Source organism: Mastomys coucha, unplaced genomic scaffold, assembly GCF_008632895.1.
Source record: "Mastomys coucha isolate ucsf_1 unplaced genomic scaffold, UCSF_Mcou_1 pScaffold23, whole genome shotgun sequence".
NCBI lineage: Eukaryota > Metazoa > Chordata > Mammalia > Rodentia > Muridae > Mastomys > Mastomys coucha.
In genome coordinates, this window is record NW_022196906.1 from 82,581,745 (window position 1) to 82,597,914 (window position 16,170).

The following is a 16,170-nucleotide window of genomic DNA, read 5'->3' on the forward strand; positions in this document are numbered from 1 at the left end:
AAAAAAAAAAAAAAGCAGTGTACCAAAAGACCCACAGTAAAGTCCAGAACAACTTGGCACCAGAAAGCTTCTAAAGCAACAACAACATCCAAGTTATCCAGGCTATAAACGCACATCCAGGTTCTGACATCTGCAGTTGTGTTTTGAGAAATTGAAAGATGCAGAGGCAGAAGGTGGAAGAGAAACACCACTCACTGCCAAGATCCAGACAGGAATTGCCAAGAACAAACAACACTCAGCCTCCTGGGAGATTCCATCCTGCCAGAAGGCTGGATAATGTGAGGGCAGAATATAGAACCTGCATACTTCTCAAGGACTGTTATCAAAGCCAGAGCAATACATTACCTTCAATAGCGTGTCTCCTTGATGTCAGTCACAGCATCAGGTCAAACTGTATGCTGACTACCCTCGCTCCTATGATGGGGGTTGTTTGGGGGGAACTCTTGAATTTTTCTGAACAAGAGTTAGTAGACATTTTCTATGAGGGGTTAGGAAGTAAATATTCCATGTTTTACAGGCCATTTCATCTGTCAAAACTATTTAACACTGGTACTGTGATACATATGATGGAACATGACTGTTTCAATAAGTCTTTATTTACGAGGACATAAAGCCTGATCTAACTTACATGCTATAGTTTAGACAATAGTTACTAGCTCAAACTTGCCCCTGTATAGTTTGTCCATGGTTTATAATGAGCGTGGTTGTAAGCAAGGATTTTAGAATCATGCCACACATAATCACTCATATCAACTCTCAAACCTAACACTTCATGGCTATAAACTCTTTGAAACACCTCCCATAGAAGACATGAGGTCCAGCTTCTTCTCGTGGATGGGTATGTCCTCTATGACTGCTTGTCCAATAGAGTACAACAAACAGGGTGATAAACTGGGCTGTTATTGGCTTCCAACTTCTACTTCCGGTTTAGGAGACCATCTGTTCATGGAATCCATACTATGAGGACAGCTGAGCAGCAAGTTCATCAAGAGCAAACAAAGTTTCTGGAGCCACCCCAAACTGAGTTTTCCACCTGTCCCTTAAATAAGTTCCCATGAGATCTTCAACGAAGTCTGCTATTTGCTGTCCAGATGTAGAACAGAGGAGTACTGAAGGTCCTGAGCAATGGCCAAAGTACTCAATAAAATGCCCCGTGTCTCTGAGGACCCAAGTAGAACAGAGACATCCCCCCTAGTCCACACTTCCACTCATCCTAACCTACCTCCAACATGGCCAATCTGCATCTAAAGAATATATCCAAAATTGTCGTAATCCAAAAAAATAGAGAAGTTAAGAAATGAACCACTCTGAACAATCATGTCAGCAAGACACTTGGATTCTAGAAAAGGAAAGAATCGATGGTGTTTCACAGGAAAAATCAGGGTGTTCCTTTGTTGACTCACTGTGAATCAAAACTCTCTATATTCTAAAGCTTCTCTAAGTGCAGATTATTTATACAGCTGAGCTTACATGGAGCTGAATAGATGCATTTGGTGAAATGAGGCTCTTTCCAGAGCTGGCATTAAAGAAAGCAAACAAACAGGCATTTAGCCCTGTCTGAGCACTTGGGAGGGCTTCTCCACTGTCTCCATTGAATATACTGTCTGGGACTGGCAATGACTTCTTTTGGGGGGTTAGAGTCAGTCCAGGGTTTCTCCATGTAGCCCTGGCTGTCCTGGAACTCACTCTGTAGACCAGGAAGGCCTCAAATTCAGAGATCTACTTGCCTCTGCCTCCTGGATGCTGGCATTAATGGTGTGTACAACCTTTCATTTTTTAACATATATTAAATATATATTAACTTAATATATACATATAATATATAATATATTATATATACTTAATATATAATATATCATATGTATATATATATGTCTATGTGGGCAAATATACACATGTGAGAGTGGGTGCGTATGGAGTCCAGAAGAGGGTACAGGATCCCCTGCCATGAGAGTGATGTCATTGCAAGCCATGCAGTGTTAGCAATGGGAACCCACCCTGAGTCCTTTGCAAAAATAGTAACCACCAAGGCATCTCTCCAACCCTTACTTGTATTTTAAACCAATTTAGTGCCTCAGTAAATACATAGAAAAATATGAGGGTACTTATATTTTACACTTCCGTCAACAAACCATGACCCCCAAACCGAATCGATTCTGCTATTTATTTCCATATGTTTGTTGAGCTAAGACTGGTTTTCACATTTGTAAATGGTTGAAATTAAATAGAAAAAAATGATAAGTAAAACTGTGAAAAATTTACATTTCAGTTGTCTCTAGTATTCTGGAATATGGTGATATACAAATGATTGACAGATATCCATGGGTGCAACAGAGAACATATAGTGCACAAAGTCTAAAATACTCTCACTACTCTTTACAAAACAGCTTGCAGACATTGGTTTAGATTGATGTGCTTCATTAACCCTTTATCTTGAGCTAACTTATCAGATCAGGCCCTCCCATAACAAACCCTCCAGTGTGCAGAGATGGGGTGGCCCAGGGAACATACTGCTCAGGGAGTGAGTTACATTGACTGGTCTTAGGGAATGACCAGAGCAAGTGACAGGAGTGCTCTCAAAGCATAATGGGTATGAGCCACTAGTCACTTGGAAGAAGGTTATTGGCCCATAGATGCAACTTGGAATAGAGATTTTTAAAAAGGGGAGGGGATAATGTAAAACAAAAAATTTAAATGTTCCTTAAAGTACACTCAATTTGTAAGCATATGTAGTGGCTTTAGCCTTTTCTTAAAGCAAAACTGATAAAAATGGGTCACAAGTAGAGTTTTTCTTTAACGTCTTAAAAAAAAGACCTAAAGGATAAACGTATCATTTCATCCCAGTTCAACATGTCCAGATTGATGAAATTTACTAATTTAGCCCAACAGCCATATAGCTTTAGATGACTTTCCCCAAGCCTGCTCTCCAGTGAAGAGAATAATTACTGCTGCTCCTCTGAGTACTAGGGCCCTCCTCACCTGCTGTCTTGTGGGGAGCCAGTGTCTCATTTTGGACCTCCATGAAGTAGAAACAACAGGAAAACACTCAGCAACTTCAAAGATTCCTCACTTGGGCCTTGAATTTGGCTTCTGTGAGGCTTAGGGGAGGGAGACAGCTGAAGACTGGGAAAACTCTTTGTTCTTATAATCTTTCTCCAACTAGACATCAGCCTAGATCTATGGCCTAGATAGTTGACACATGCTGGCACACTTGGAACCAGGTAAATTGACTTCTAGATTTGTTCTTGGTAATCTTTATGCCTAAACATTTGGAGAAATCTTTAAAGTATCAATAATAATCCAGATATTTTACTAAAATAATAACACAAAGATTTGGCATCTATTCAGATTTTAACCATGGAGACAAGGAAGGAAATTGCTAAGGGATATTCTTCCTCTCCAACCTCTCTTCAGACGCAGCCCAATGTTCTCGCATGAAACATCCTCCAGCCCAGTGTCTATTCTCACTGACCCCCATCACAACAACTGCTTCCAACAAATCACTCAGTCACAACCTCTCTAAAGAACTCTGAGAGGGGCTGGAAAGATAGCTCAGAGATTAAGAGCACTGGCTGTTCTTCTAGAAGACCCAGGTTCAATTTGCAGCACCTGTATGGCAGCTCGCAACTGTCTATGTTTCCAGTTCCAGGGTATTAGATGACTTCATGTAGACATACATACAGGCAAAACACCAATGCATAGGAAATAAAAACAAACTTAAAAAGGTAAAAACCTGAAAGGGGCTGGAAAGTTGGCTCAGCAGCTGAGAGCACTTGCTGTTCTTGCAGAGGATCAGAGTTTGGTTCCCAGCAGTCAGCTGGCAGCTTATAGCTATCTGGAACTCCAGGACCAGGGAAATACGGTTCCCTCTTCCAGCCTCCTTCAGCACCAGGTATGTCAGCACCAGGTATACACACAGTACACATATACAGATGCAGGCAAAGCACTCGTGGCATATAAAATGAAAAATAAATCTTAAAAAGAAAATGAACAAGAATCTTGAAGAGGCTCCAAATGCATATTCAAATGCATATTCTGATCAAAAATAAACAAGTTAGTAATCATTTCAAGCCATCAAGAATTTTAATAGGGACAATGAGAAATGACTACTTCAAGTGAGATGAATGTTTAAGATGATATTAAAAGCCGAGCTTGATCATGAAAGGTGGTCAAGGACACAAAATGCTTCATGTAGGATCTAGTGATGAAAAGGGTATTCTTTCAGGACTGGAAAAAAAATTGGCATAACCATCACCACCACATCATTAGTCCAATGGAGTCAGCGGTAGAATCACCCTTTAGTTGTTCCCAAATTCCAAGTCTGGTGACACCTCAGATCCTTCCTTGGGATCTTTCTGCCATCCCCATCCTCCCTAGAATAGGAATCGATAAAACATTTCACGCATGATAAAAGCACTGATTCTAAAATTTTCTTAGACAGGACAAGACTGGTATTTTATTCTATGCCTCTTGCAGGCACGTTTTCAATATTCTAGATGGTGGCTTGGAAATGAAGTTTCCCATCATGGTTGGTAAGATCTGAAAATAATCATGGTTCTCTGTGAGCCTCAGCTACATTAGAGGGAGGGTCCATTCACTAGCCCACAGTCTTTCTTGTGCAGCTCGTAAGAAGGTGGAAGCTCACAGGAAGACTTTTGAAGAACTCAAGTCCTGTGTGTCTACAGTTGTCTCTTCTCTGCAGCTGTACCCCTGAGAAGTCGATTACTTCATCTCCCTAAGCTCCTGCTTTATTTCCTCATTCTCAGAAGCTCAGTATCACAGGCACTCCCCCTGTAAGCTAAAACAAACAGAATTTATGATATTTCCTTACTGGTACCATGGTCTTGGCTGCTTTGTCCAGCTTTGGCTTTCCAAGTAGAAAGTAAATCCTGTCCTCCACCTTTGGCTACTCCACCTTTGGCTATATGATCACTGACTTTTATAATGAAATACGGGCTCATTGACCACTCTATTTCAGATACGAAATTGGTTCAAGTGCACCATCTAAATTAGTTGCTCTTTACATGAATACAGGCCAACTCTGAAGTCTGCCCAAAGCTACACAAAGAAAGAAACCACCCTGAAACCTATTCCAAAATATGCTCATTTGACAATGCAGTTATTGCTATGGGCAGAACTGTATCCCACAAAGTGATATGTTGAAGTCCTATTTCAAAAAAAGGTACAGAATTAGATCACTAGGCTAGTTTGTACACAAACCCTTCACAAAACATGATTTGCATAACTATATCAGATAGATCAGCATGTACATTCAGTTAAAAAGAAACAGACCAATGTGGGCTAGAAAAGGGTTAGATGGTGATGTGGTTTAGATATTTTCACTATAGAGTCACTGAATTTCCTGTATATTATATTTAAACATATACCATAATTTATATTGTATACCACTGACTGACAGCAAACCAACTAAGCCATAAAAAAATGACTCAAAACATCAGAGAAGAGTTAAATGGACCCTAAATAGTAGCCAGTGTGACCTGTTCTACCTAAATGTCTAGTGTGTGACTGTACCCTAGATCTTTCTGCTTGGTTTTCAACATAAGCTGTACAATAATTGTCTAGGAAACTTTTTTAAATACAAGTGAGCAGGCCCCAACACAACTTAATTAGATCAAGAACCCAAGGGTAAATCTTCATGTTGTTACATTTGGAAACCTCTTTTAGAGATTCTAACATGGAGCCAGAGTTGATAACCAATGACTCTGGTTAATTGGAAGAGACTTTCCAACGTCCAAAATTCTCAAGTGGGGAAAAGATCAGCACCAAGGTGCCCAGGGCAGTGCCAGCAGCTATAAAGACTGGTTCTTAATTTCTCATTGTTCCAACAACCAGACTTCCCATCGAATATTCCTGAGTTACCAACTCCTAGTTCCTGCTATCAACAGTTTCCCCATCACACTTTTTGGTAAGTTCAGCCTGGACGACCATTACTCTTCATGAGAAAATGCCTGACAGAGATCTGAGACCCATCAAAGCTCAATGGTGCTAAGTGTGCAATTACTAAAGCAAACTCATTGCTTACACCATGCCTACGCTGAAGTATGTGCCAAGTTACCCAAGGTTGATAGGTTTTCTCTATGAAACATCGTTAGAATTTTTTTTTTTAGTAGAGTCATTCTAAATGTCCTCATGAGGAAATCTGGAAGCTCCATTTTAGTGTTTTCCTTTCTACAGCTGAATTCATAAAAAAGTAAAGAATCCAAAATAATATTCCTTAAATATACAACATTTTCAGTCTCTTAGACACACTGAAGATCTGCTAACCATCAACAGATGTGTTATATGGTGGTTTTCTTTGGACAAAAATTTAAGCTATTTATTCCCCAAAGCCTTCTTGCTACTTTAAAGTGTCAAGAGCCCAGTGCATAGTTCATTTTAGCACTTGTGTTGCCATGGCTATTTTAAATATGATTTAGGTAGCTTAGCACATTTTCCCATGAAACATGCCTCGTGGGGATGGTCTCATTTGCTCTCTTTTCTTCTCATTTCTGCCATTCATCCAACAATGATTATTATCTGACAATTATGATACAGGGCTACTGAGATGGCTTGGTGGATGGAGGTGCTTGCCACCAGACCTAATCAACCTGACTTCCAAACCCAGAAACCACATAAAGGTGGAAGAAGAAAACTAATTCTGCAAAAGTACCCACAAGCACACACCACACACACACACACACACACACACACACACACACACGTGCACCCACATAACAATAAGAATAGAAGAAATAAGAAAGATAATGGGAAACTCAATGCAGAGAGACAGCAGCAGCCATCTAGTTGGAATGCAATATTGACCCTTATTTATTCTTCTGGACAGTGTTATGGCTCAAGGGTCTTTTCATTTTTGTCTGTAGAGAACTAAGCTTTCAGCCTGAACTGAAGCTTCCCAGCACACTTCCTCACTCAGACAGGGATACAGGTGGATAAGACAAAGCTAAATTCAAGTTGAGTCACAAGCTTCTGGACATTGTTTTCATGAAATAATCCTGTAGCCAATCTAATGAAAATCAGATCTCATTCAGAGCTGGGAAATTTGCTTTCCTGGATAAAACTAAATTGGTCCCATAAGATCTATTACTCCAAGCAGTAAAGGTCTCATCGACACAGCACTAAATGAAGTGGTCAAAGGATTTTGCCAAAATCCCTAATTTAAAAAAACTATGAATCTTGGAAAGGGATTGGTAGCAACTGGTGGGGGCAGGGAAGGGATAAGAGGGACAAGAATGTAATCAGAATAAATTAAATACATGCATAAATGTGTCAAAGAACAAAAATAAAATATTCTTTCAGAATCCAGCTCCTTTTATGTAACATTGTGTTAGGTGTCTCATTTACTAATGAGTTTTAGGATGCCTGGTTCTTGAGCAAATAAGCTGTTAACAGAAAACTTTGAGGCTCAGTCGGAACTCTAAGGAATCAGAAAGGATATCTGGAAGATCTGAAAAACTGACACCAAAGAAACAAGGTCTCACATCAGTTCTGCTTTCAATTACAAGTTTCAATGCAACGTAATACATATGTGTTTTGAATATTTTAAGTCTTTCTTTTTTGCTGCCAAACAAAAAGGCAAAAGGCAAAGTCATCTCTCTTTTAGTTATCAGACTAAGTATGATGATTAACACTTAGTAGATGTGGGGAGCCGCAGCTGCCACCCTATATACATATATATTGAACACCTGGTCTCCGGCCAGAGCAGAGAGCATTGAGATAAACAAGCCTTAGTTGGAAAAGCTGTGTGCCTCTAGTTTGTATGCAAGCTGCCATGATTTGCCACATAGCCGATGCTGATTGGGACCAGGGAAAGTATTTAACCCACAAGGGCTGGGTGCTGGAAGAATAGTGAGTAAGTATATATAGATAGGAGTAAGTATGTATAATTAGGAGTAAGTATGTAAAGGATAGAAATAGAATAGAAGTAAGATGTAAGGATAGAAGTAAGATGTAAGAATAAGAATAGAAGTAAGATGTATGTTGTAAGATGTAGGGAATAGGAGTAAGTATGAAATAGGAGTAAGTAAGAAGAAAGTAGAAAGATGTAACTAGTAAGATGTAAGAAGATATAGAAGAATATAAAAGAAGCTAGCTAGAGAAGAAGTAAAAATGAAGGTTCCTGAATAAAACCTGCTTGGAGAAGAGCTCGTTGTTGCCTCCTTATTTCCGCTGGATGGAAAGGCAGCCAACATTTGGTGGCCCAGACGGGGAGTGGAGAAGTTCTTATGGGGAGAGACATACAGAGAATAGAGAAGAGATGTACAGGGAACTCATCGGGGACATCTTTTACAGCTCAGAACTCCTTGTAGGCAGGACAGTCGACTGGAAGGTTCCCAGGTAAGTTGGGACAAAAGGGAAGGTCCTCGGTAAAGAGGCGATAAGGTCTCCGGGATTGGAGCTATAAGGTCCCCGGGATTGGAGCTATAAGGTCCCGTTAATGGCAAATCAAAAGTGATAATATGGGGAATTCTCAATCTTGCCCCGTGTTTGTTGCTCTTAAGGAGCTATTAAAAGCAAAAAAGATAGAAGTAAAGAGAGAAACCCTAGAAAAATTTCTGTCAGAGGTAGATATTGCAGCCCCTTGGTTCGCAATGTCAGATCACCTGACGCTGTCCAGCTGGGATGAATTAGGGAGAGATTTGGAATTCACCTGGGAGGAAGGAATAATAAAAGGGTGGAGTGCGACCAATCTGGAAACTGATTAGGAGCTGCTTGGAGAATAAAGTGTGTTCTAAAGCAGTAGAGAAGGGACAGGAAGTGTTAGAACAGCTGAAGGAAGAGAGGTCAGCAAAGTCTGAGAAAGACTTTTGACACAAAGACTGTTGAAAGTGGCTCGGACTCTGAAGGGGTTAAACTTACACTGCCACTTAAAGTCATAAAGAACTTGGCTGCGCACAGCTGAAAAGGAGCTGATAGAGGCTGACTGAGTGTCTGCATGAGCTGCTCTTAAAGGGGACAACAGCTTTTTGCACTAAACTGCTAGCACCTTTGCCCCTAGAGTAAACAAGCTTAAAAAGGAAATTTGGAACAGCTGTGGCTCTGATGGCTGGGAAGGACTGATGGGAGATGTAGTTTTGTGGTTGATCACCTAGGTCAAGGAACTCTAGCAGGCTCCAAAGTTGGGTCACGTGATCCAAGCATGCCAATTAGAGCAGAGACCAAGTCACCCTCAGGGACGTGCCATCAATCCCTGCACTGCATGCTGAAAGTTTGTTTTGAGATTTGTGTGTTGCAGAGGTGTACAGCCTTGGTGAATTTCCTCATCTGAGCCGCCTGCCTGAACTCCTGATGTCCTGAACTTCAGCCTGATCCAGTTAAGACACAGACATCAGAAGACTAGTTCTGTTTTTCCTTCCACCACCCCCCCTTCATATCTCTACGCCTTCATTCAGCTTGAAGAAGTTATGATGAGTCGTCTACCCAGTTCCCTGGGCTTTGGGGCTAGAAAAAATTGTTAATAAGTTGTGTTTCTAAAAATGTAAAATGGTTCTATTTGAAATGGGAAAGAAATAGCCAGATTTAATTGTATAGCTATAGAAAGCCTTATAATTTGTTATTAAGTTACATTGTGTGACTAGAACATCTTAAACTAATATGCAAGAAATAAAGTAAGAGCTTTTGAATTGAGAACAAGAGGTATTGGAACCGTGGGTGCTTTACTGGTCCTTGTCAGTATATTGGCATTGTGGGTGAATCACAGAATTGAGAAGAAGGGAAGAAAAAATGAGACTGGCTAAGAGCGGAAAGTTGCAAGGGAAAATGTGCTAAGCCATCTAAAGCATGTTTTAATTAGCCACACTGGGGCGAGCATTAAATGAACTATGCTTGAAGCTTAAAGGTCACATGTGTACTTGCATATGCTCAACAGCATGAGCTGTAAAGGGCAAAGAAAACTTCTTACCAGACCAGGAGACTATTACCCCAATCTGACAGAAGAGAAGACAGATGACTAAAATTAAACAGAGACAGTAAGAGGCCATTAGGGATCTGAACTCTCTCCAACCCTTGCAAAACCAAAAGCTTTAAATAAGTATCAGAGGGTAGATCTCCAACCTCACCAGGGGCCATGTCCACACGGTTTGTGAGTGAAGCCCTGATCAACCTAATCCACACAGCAATGAGCTCTCCCAGTCTGCCATTTTCTAGAACCCTGATTGTATTTATTGTCTCTCCCCAAAAGATCCATAATACCTGCCAGCATATGTTATGATCGCACATCCACCTAGTTAACTCTCTCAGACATGCCAGCACTAATTGCCTTATGTTGGCTATTGTGAACCTTTGGTAAACAGTGCCATATTGCCTGTTCATGAATAGATTTCTAACAGTGAGAGAGAATAAGGTTCAGGCAAATCCAAAAGTTTTCTTCATTGAAAATTAAAACACACAACCAAATGCTGTAGATGACTGACAACAACCAAATGCTGTAGATGACTGACAAGAAGCCACTAATAGCTTTTATATAAAATATATACATTAGTGTGTTTTTATGATAACCATGGAATTCACTTAAAGTTATATATGGTAACAATATTTTTATAACTTACAGCTAAACACAAGGTGACAGGTATGATTCAGAAATCAGAACATTCATAGGCTGGAGATGTAGCTGAGTTGGTAGAGTATTTACCCAGCATGCAAAAAAGTCTAAGTTTGATCCTCTGCAGCACATAATACTGGAAATGCTGGTGCATGCCAGCTGGTGTGGCCATTCTAATATCATACAATATCTAACAACAACAAAATAGACGTCTAACCAAAAACAATCACAGGAGATGGGGAAAGAAAAGTCATACTCATCAAAGGAAAACTCCACCAAGATGATGTCTCAAGCCTACGCCCAAATACAAGGATACCCACATTTGTAAATATATATATACATATATATGTATACATATATATATGTATACATATATATATATATATATATATATATATATTACTAAAGCTTAAATCATTCATGGAACCTAACACATTGATAGTGGGAGACTTCAATACCCTACTGTCACTAATGAACAGGCTATATAGACAAAAACTAAACAGAGAAATAATGAAGTTAACAGACATTATAATCCAAATAGACATAAGAGATATTTACAGAACATTTCACCCAACCACAAAATAATATACCTTCTTCTCAGCATCTCACAGAAGTTTCTCTAAAATTGACCACATACTTGATCACAAAGTAAATCTCAACAGATATAAGAAAATTGAAATAACCCCCTATACATACCCTATCAGACTACTGTGGATTAAAGCTGTATTTCAACAACAGAAAGCCTACAAATTCATGGAAACTGAACTCTCTACTTAATGATTACTAGGTCAAGATACAGAGATAAAGAAGGAAATTAAAGCCTTCCTAGAATTCAACAAAAAAGAATGTACAACATACCCAAACTTATTGGTATTGAAAATGGTGCTGAGAAAAAAGTTCATAGCAATAATTGTCTTCATAAAGAAACTAGTGAGGTCTCATATTAGTGACATAACAGCACACTTGAAAGCTCTAGAACAAAAGGAAGCAAGCACGGCCAAGAGGAGAAGACTGCAAGAATAATCAAACTGAGGCTGAAATCAATAAAATAGAAACAACAAGGACAATACAAAGAATCAATGAAATAAAGAGTTGATTCTTTCAGAAAAATCAATAAGATAGACAAACCCTTATCAAAACTAACTAAAAAGCAGAGAGACAATGTCCACATCAACACTCTTGAGTTGAAGGCACAAGGACCCAAAGCTCAAGATCATCTCAGCAACATAGAGGTTTAAGCTTGTCTTGGACTGGATGAGACACTGTCTCAAAAAAAAAAATGTTTTTAATTGAGGCATCCACCTAGCTGAGAGATAATTCATTCATCCAACCAAATTCCCCAGGGGAGGAAAACATCTAAGCTGGAAGCATGGACCAAACCTCAGGGTCACCAATCCAAATACCTGTGTAGATAAATTTTTCTCAACCCCAATTTTAATAACGGTTCTTAAATGCTTTAACCTTCCTTCTAACCCACCAGCTACCAGAGGTAGTGGGAAAGAAAGGTTATTAGGATAGGGGAGAAGTGGACCTGTTTAGAAATTGTTCTTTGGAGCAAATCCCATCTGTGTAGTCAGGAAATCAGCAGTTCAGTTCACAGGATTCAGCAACAGCAACTCTATCTACTCGCAAACACTTCACAGATATACCAACAGTCCAGTTCAATAGTGTCAACCCCAGCCTGGCATGGTGGCACACTCCTTTAATTTCAGCATTCAGGATACAGAGGCATGGGGATTTCTAAGTTTGAGGCCAGCCTGGTCTTCAGGAGGAGTTCCAAGACAACCAAGGTTATACAGGGAAACCCTACCTCAAAAAATCAAAACAAAACAGCAATAAAAAATCAATTCATCCTCAAACAAAATCTTGGGTTGGTTTGTTTTTTTTAATTATTTTTAAGATTATAATATAATCACATCATTTCTCCCTTTCTTTTCTCTAAACCCTCCCATATACCTGTCCTTGCTCTTGTTCAAATTCATGGCATCTTTTTACATTAATTGGTATTACATGTATATGTATCCCTGTATCCCTAAACATAACTTGCTCAGTCTGTGCAGTCACTTGTGTGTGTAAGTGCTCACGACTGACTATTTGGCATTTGATAAGCAACTGGTATGCTCTTCCTTGGAGAAGACTACTTCTCCATCTCTGAGCATCTCAGGGGCCTGTAATTCTTTGTGCAGGGTTGAGGCCTCATGATGTTCCCCACAATCAAAATCTTTGTCAGATATTTTGTGTATACCAATAAATTGATTTTAAAGTTTATATGAAAAGACAAAATATCCAGCATAGTCCGCACAATTTTTTAAAATAAGCAAGTCACACAATAGCATTGACACTTCTTGCATTTAAGACTTGATAAAAAGTTCTATCAATCAAGATAGTTTCAGGCAGGGTACAGTAGCTCAAATATTTAATCCCAGCACTTGGGAAACAGAGGTAGGTGGACCTCTGTGAGTTTGAGGCCATCCTGATCTATATAGTAAGTTTCAGGACAGCCAGTGCTACACAGTGATACCATGTATTAAAAACAAACAAACAAAGACAGTTTCATAATGGCAATTGGCCAGATACCTAACTCTGAAACAAAATAGGGAGCCTAGGCATAGACCCTCATACATACAGTCAGTTGACATTTGACAAGGGCACAAAGGCAATACAAAGAGTTATATGAGGAGTTTCCATATATTCTGTTTAATTTTGCTGTGGATCCAAAACTGTTCTAGAACAAAAGATTATGTTTAGAAGACAAAAGCAAGCTAGGTAGACTTGGAGCTGAGATAGGAAGAACATTCAGGGAAACAGAACTTGCAACACACAATTCAAAGAATCTTCAGAGCCCTACATGTTAAGAGACTTCAGACAGGAGCACCACCATCCAGGCCACTAAGGAGCACCATGACAAGAATAAGGGAAAGGACTGGAGGTGTCTAGGTTGACTAGATGTCCTAGTGACCGGGGGACTTAAGATTTTTTTCCTTCTTGGTTTTCAATCCCTTCATCAAATATACCTTCTTCTAGAATAGTGGTTCTTAACGGTTTGGTTACAACACCTTGGGGTTGCATATAAAATATCCTGCATAGTAGATATTTACATTACAATTCTCACAGCAGCCAAATTACAGTTATGATGTAGGAACAAAATAATTTTTGTGTGGGAGTTACTACAACATGAGGAACTCTATTAAAGGGTCTCAGCTTTAGAAAAGCTGAGAGCCACTTCTATAGAAGCATGGTTCCCATCTCTCTCCCCTTTGCCTCAGGCTTCCTGAGCACACACAAGAAAGATTAAAAAGGTGTGCTAGCTAAACTCTTGCTGAATTCCTCCAGCAACAACAGAAACAGCATACGCCAGTTTGACACAAACAAATGGCTAGGCGCCAGTGAGAGAAACTACAGGAGCAAATGTTCTGAAAGAGCCAGGAACCAGGAAGCACAGCTTCCTGGAATCAGATGCAGGCCAAAACTATACTCACCTGGTAACCTCCAGCACAGTACATGACCTGGAATTCCTGCCAAAAAAAAAAAAAAAAATGGAATTAAAAAAAAATGGAGAAGGTAAAGAAAGAGCGTCATTTGCCCCCAGGACCATGATAAAGAATGACCAATCCTGATGCACCTTAGAGACAAAGATTTTCCACCCAAATGTAAAGCAATTCTACCCCACCCTCACCCTGTGACTGCATCTCATAACTTGGGTTGGACTTCCTAATGTGGACCGGCTCCATCTATGAGGTCATTTGTTTTCCCATGAACTCAGTTAAGCTCTGGCTATGAAAGCTGTGTGAGGAAAACCAGCATTACAGCCTCTTACTGCCGTCTCCTAGGACGGTCAGAGAGAGCATTGAATCCCATACAATTGTCTTTAAAAAAAAAAAAAAAAAAACTACGCATACAAAGATAACAAGTTCCAAATGTTGTCTTTCTTTTTAAAGGTATGTTTGTTTTGAATCATATGTTTTTAATCTATGACAAAACAGCCAGCTAAGTTATAATTATTTCAATTCCACACGTTATCCAATAGCTAAGAGATAGCAGGCACAAGTGATGAATGTTTTACCAGCAGTATATCAAGTCAATCTGCAGGTCTAAGATGTAAACAGAATCACCCCAAAAGAGAAGAAATGGTGAACACCAGATCCAATTTGTATTTTACTTGCTCAGAAAAGCAACTGGCTTCAAGGTCTCTGGGTAAAGAGCAAAGGACTGCTGATTTGTGGAACAACTCGGATGCTAATAGCTTGCATGTCAGTATGAACTTTAATTAGTCAAACTCTATATTTAATTTGCCCTTGAGTGAAACCTTTTTTCAAGTTATTAAGAGAATTTGAGGCTGGAGAGATGGCTCAGCGATTAAGAGCACTGACTGCTCTTCCAGAGGTCATGAGTTCAATTCCCAGCAACCACTTGGTGGCTCACAACCATCTGTAATCAGATCCAATGCCCTATTCTGTCTTATGAAGACAGCTACAGTGTATTCATATACAAGAGAATTCGAAATTATTAACCAACAGATGAAATAAATATGGAAAGACAGACTCCGAAATCTAGTAAGTTCAACAAAACAAGATTTACCAGGAATCATTTCGTGTGTGTGTGTGTGTGTGTGTGTGTGTGTGTGTGTGTGCTCATGCATGTAGGTGTTCTGTGTTTTCACATGTGCCCATGTGCATGGAGACAACAGGTTGGCATTGGCTGTCTCCCTCAATCACTCTCCATCTTGTTCTTTGAGGGAAGATCTCTCACTGAACTTAGAACTCACCAATTTAGCTAGACTGGCTGGCCAGCAAGCCTGTCAATCACTGGGACAACTATGCACTATGTCGCAATCTTTCTCTTGGTGCTTGGGATGAAGTTCCAACCCACACACTAGGGGTGTCTTTCATTGCACATTGCTAAAAATACTAGCTTTGTTGAGTCTTCAGCTGTATGCAGAATGACTACAGGATTTCACTCGTTGATTGTCCTGTTAATACTAATACTAGGCTAATAATATAATACTAGGCTACACAAAGGTTTTGTTTGGGTGACAGTGTTGTTGTTGTTGTTGTTGTAAAAGGAAAAGAAATAGAAACAGACTTTTAGTATGTAGTCCAGGCCAGTCTTAAACTTACTAACCACCTACCTGCTCCTCAGTGATGGGACACAGGTAAGTACCATTATGCATAGTTCAAAAATGACTCTTTGTTGGTTTTGCCCTTGATTTTACTGCCCATTTTTCAATGAATATTTGAAAATAGAGAAACTGAAACCGTGATTTAAAAGACTTCAATTTACATAATTTACATTTATGTCATTTCACTAATTGTTACCTGTTGCTAACACATATATTCTGGTGGCTTATAGAGAGCTATGAACAATGTTGAGTATGAAACGCAAGAGCCATGCACTGACGTTGGTGCCTTAAAGAGGCTAACAGGAAAGGAACGTCTGGATTACTCTGTAGATGGGCTGAGAGAATCTTGGAGTCTTTTTTCCCATGTGCTGAGCTGAAGCATTCCCTCAAGCACAGGAGAGTACAGGTACTGGAATTAAAACAGGAGAAAGGTATTCTTTTTTTTTTCTTTTTTTTTTTTTTTTTTTTTTTTTTTTTTTTTTTTTTTTTTTTT